Below are 5,000 nucleotides of genomic sequence, written 5' to 3' on the forward strand. Positions count from 1 at the left end.
ATGGATGTGAACCTCATCACTGAAGAAAACAAGTGTGTCGTGAGGCATGCCAAGAAGCGCATCACATGCATTTTCTCGAGCAACAAAATCGCGTGGATTAAGTTCCTTCACCACAGCCAATTTGTAGGGATGAAATTTTAGTTCTTCATGAAGGATTCGCTTCACAGAACGAGTAGACAACCCAACAGCAGCTGCATGTTTGCGGGCAGAGCGTTGAGGGGATCGCAAATCAGAAAGCCTTATCGCGACAAGGTTTTGGGGGTGACCTTACTGTTTGTGGAATGCCAGTTTGTTTGTTTTTTACATCACCATTTTCCCTTAAGTTGTTTACCTATGAAACAATCGACTGGCGGCCAGGAACACGACCATGGGGCTCAATATTGAAATGTGTACGGAATGCAAGTTGCGTGGCTATGATTGAGCGACCGTTGGAAAAGTATACCTCAACAGAGAACGCTCGCCCCACCTTCGTCCACTCCATGATGCTAACTGAAAAAGCGGCCCAGTACAACTTTACGTCCCGCCCTTTCGAATGTGCCTACCCCCACCCTCCTCGAAGCAACCATCGCTTCAGGGTGCCATATTCAAATAAGCAAGTTGCTCTGCCCCACCCTGTATATCAATAGATCTTTTGAAAGACGCAGGGAAAGAAGTTCATATTAAGTTAGCTCAGTTGTATACCCAGTACATATGTCAGGCAAGCGTTCCTGAATCCTGGTGTAATGCTATAGTGATTTTGCTTCCTAAAAAAGGAGACCAGAAGGACTTTAGTAATTATCGATCGATTAGCTTGCTATCATATGTATATAAAGTATTCTCCAAGATCCTTACAAATAGACTAGTCAAGTTTTAGGTGAAAACCAACCGAGAGAGCAGGCAGGTTTTAGAAACGGATATTCGATTCTAGATCACTTGCAGGCGATGAACCAACTAATCGAGAAAACGAAAGAATACGACATACATTTCTATTTAGCTTTTGTAGGTTACGAGGAGGCCTTTGACTCGTTAGAACAAATAGCAATACTAAACTCGTTACGCAAGCAGGATACAGACGAACAGATCGAAAATGTCCTAGAAAAGATTTATGCGAAAGGCACCGCTATAATTCGACTACATAAAGAAAATATCAAGATAAAGAAAGGAGTACGGCAAGGCAATACAAACTCACCCAAATTATTTACAGCTTGCTTGGAAGAGATTTTAAGAAGTTTGAATTGGGGTGAGAGAGGTTTGAAGATTAATGGCGAATATTTGAACTATCTAAGATTTGTGGATGACATTATTCTTATTTCAGAAAGAGCAGAAGACTTGCGAGATATACTGAGTGATCTGAACAAGGAAATTCTCAAAGTAGGTTTAAAATGAATAAGAGTAAAACCAAAGTAATGTTCAACACGAAAGTTCAAAGTAAAGAGATTATTTATTTATACTTATTTATCATTATTTTTTTTAAACTCGACCTAGTTATGGACCAAGAGGTCTTCTATCGGTATGCACCCCCTCTGTACATATAGGAAGAGGAAGTGAAAGAGGTGGAAGAGGAGGTGTAAGAGGGGGAAGAGGAATAGGAGGAGGTAAAATGGGGGACGTGAAAGATGAGGAAGAGGAGGTGAAAGAGGAGGAAGAGGAAATGCAAGAGGAGTAAGAGGAGGTGAAAGAGGGGGAAGACGAGGTGGAAGAGGAGGAGGAAGTGCGAGAGGAGTGAGATGAGGCGAAAGAGGGGGAAGAAGAGGGGGAGAGGAGGAAGAGGTGGAAGAAGACGTGGAAAAGGAGGTAGAAGGACGAGGAAGAGGAAGGAAGTGAAAGAAGAGATGGAAGAGGAGGTGTAAGAGGAGGACGAGGAGGAAGAGAAGATGGTAGAGGAATAGGAAGAGGAGGTGAAAGGCGGGAAGAGAAGGTGGAAGAGAAGGTAAAAGAAGAGAAAGTGCAAGAGGAGTAAGAGGAGGTGCAAGAGGAGTAAGAGGAGGTGAAAGATGGGGAAGAGGAGGAGGTCGAAAATGAAGAAGAGGAGGAGGTAGAGGAGGAGGAGGTGGAAGGTTCTCTTGGGCCCCCACGAGCTTCTCTTGGACCCCAGAAGATTATCTTGGACCCCGGAAGATTATCTTAGACCCCCACGAGCTTCTCTTGGACTCCGAAAGGTTCTCTTGGACCCCGAACGGTTTCCTTGGATCCCGGGAAGTTTGCCTTGAACCAGGAGGTTCTCTTGGTCCCCGGAAGGTTCTCCTTGACCACGGGGGGTTCTCCTGCGGCCAGGGGTTCTTTTCGGGGTCGTGATTCCCTTTGGGTCCCTGGAGCCGGGGTTTTATTGAAAGTCAAGGGTTCCCCGGGAGCCGGAAGATTTTCTTCGAGCCGGGAGGGAGGGGGGTTTCCTGGGACCGGGAAGTTCTCCTGGGGCCCGGGGTTTCTCCTGAAGCCGGGGATTCTGGGACCGGGGGTTCTCCTAGGACCATAGGTTCTTGGAGACCAGGGGTTCTTTAGAGGACAGGGATCATTAGGGTCGGGGTTCTTTGGAATGTTCTTGGGGTCAGATTTCTTCAAGAGGTTAGAGGTTCTTTTGTGCCCGGGGGTTCATTTTAGTGGCAGGGATTTCCTTGGAGGTTCTCGTGAGTTCGAAGTTCTTTTTGGGTCTATGGGTTCTTTTTTGGGGGGAACTGGGATTTCCTTTGTGGTCAGATTCTTTTGGTGGGGCGGAGTTTCTTTCGGGTTCCTTTGCTTGCGGGGGTTCGAGGGTCGGGGATCTCATAGAGTTTGGTTTCTTTATGAGGGCCAGGGTCGAGATTGGGGGTCCCTTTGGGTCCATTGGGATTTCTCCTGTGTTCGGGTGGGTTTCTCCTGTATTTGGTTGGGTTCCTTTGGGTCCTTTGGGGTTTCTACTGGGTTCGGATGGGTTCCTTTGGGTCCTTTGGGGTATCTCCTGGGTTCGGGTGGGTTTCTCCTCTTTTCGGGTGGATTCCTTTGGGTCCTTTGGTGTTTCTCCTGGGTTCGGGTGGGTTTCTCCTGGGTTCGGGTGGGTTCCTTTTGGTCCTTTGGGCTTTCTCCTGGGTTTGGGTGGGTTCCTTCTTGGTCATCCTCTGGGTGGGGTGGAGGTGGGGGGCCTCGGTCCGCCGTCGTTTTGCCCCAATTGGACTCCTCCGGCAGGCGGAGGTCATGGCACCCGATGGACAGGATCGATTTGGTCAGATTGCGTTGTATAATTACGCACTCGTATACATGCATGTATTCGTATGTGTGCGTGTGTACACATTTATATATAGATATATGTATGTATGAATATCTGTATATAAGTATTTGTATATACATACATGTATGTACACGTTTGTATATGTATATTTGTATATACACGTACACACACACACACACACACACACACACACACACACACACACACACACACACACACACACACACACACACACACACACACACACACACACACACACACACACACACACACACACACACACATATATATATATATGTATATATACATATATATATGTATATATATATATATATATATATATATATATATATATATATATATATATATATGAAGGTGGAAAAAGAAGTCACGGGTCTAGTTCCGAGTTCCTGAGTTTATTCCTGACCGGTTTCGCTCTATGGTTCTTCAGACCGCGTTCCCTCCTTGGAGGTGGGTTCCGTTTGGTTGTACAATGGTTTATAATTTTTAATATAATGAACAATAGTGATAATACAGTATACAATAAATTTTTGTGATGTTATAAAACAGCTCCGGTGTGTGTGGAATGTTGATCGAGGGTGTAACAGTGTAAGTGAAGTGAGTGGTGTAAAAATGTGGGAATCCTAAAAAGTGTCATAAGATAACTTATAGTATTAAATAATATAAAGATAAATATCCAGATAAATATAATAAAATAAAAATAAGAATAATAAAAATGAATAAATAAATAAAAATAATGTGCTAATTTAAAGTGACATGACATCTCATCGCATATCGTTGTGTGACAGAATGTTATAAAAAATGCATACATATACATATATGGTACAGTTTTATATATGGTACTGCAAATAATAAAATGTAAAAACTGTACCATATATGTATATGTATGCATTTTTTTTATAACATTCTGTCACACAACGATATGCGATGAGTTGTCATGTCACTTTAAATTAGCACATTATTTAGATTTATTTATTAATTTTTATCATTTTTATTTTTTATTTTTCATTTATTTATTTGTTTTTATTATTTTTATTTTATTTTTATTTTATTCTATTTATCTGGATATTTATCTTTATATTATCTAATACTATAAGTTATCTTATGACACAAGGCACACGTGAAAATAATATGCAAAAAAACCCACTGGGAAATAAGAAGCTTAGTCCGAACGTTTTCGTCTATTTAAGACATTATCAAGGAATACACAGTTACAGAGACAAAGGTGCTACTAAGCCGGGGTGACGTAACGTCATGGACCAAACGTCCGTATATGTAAACATCGGCTCTACCTGATTGTGAAGCGTCTTGTGTGTCCTTCCCATGTTCCTAGCTTGTCTTCTACTATATGTATATGTATCCACCTTTTTCTCTGTAACTGTGTATTCCTTGATAATGTCTTAAATAGACGAAAACGTTCGGACTAAGCTTCTTATTCCCCAGTGTTTTTTCTGCATATATACATATACATATATATATATTTGTATAATATATATATGTATATATATATATATATATACACACATATATATACATATATACATATATATATATATGTATATATATATATATATATATATATATATATATGTGTGTGTGTGTGTGTGTGTGTGTGTGTGTGTGTGTGTGTGTGTGTGTGTGTATGTGTGTGTATTTGTATAAATTGATGTACACGATATGTACGTGTATTTGTATATACACATGTATGTGAACTTGTATATAACTATATATGCACTTGTGTATATAATATATATATATATGTATATATATATATATATATGTGTGTGTGTGTGTGTGT

The sequence above is a fragment of the Oratosquilla oratoria genome, chromosome 7 (assembly GCF_046742065.1).
Source record: "Oratosquilla oratoria isolate Oo_2021 chromosome 7, ASM4674206v1, whole genome shotgun sequence".
NCBI classification, from domain to species: Eukaryota; Metazoa; Arthropoda; class Malacostraca; order Stomatopoda; family Squillidae; genus Oratosquilla; species Oratosquilla oratoria.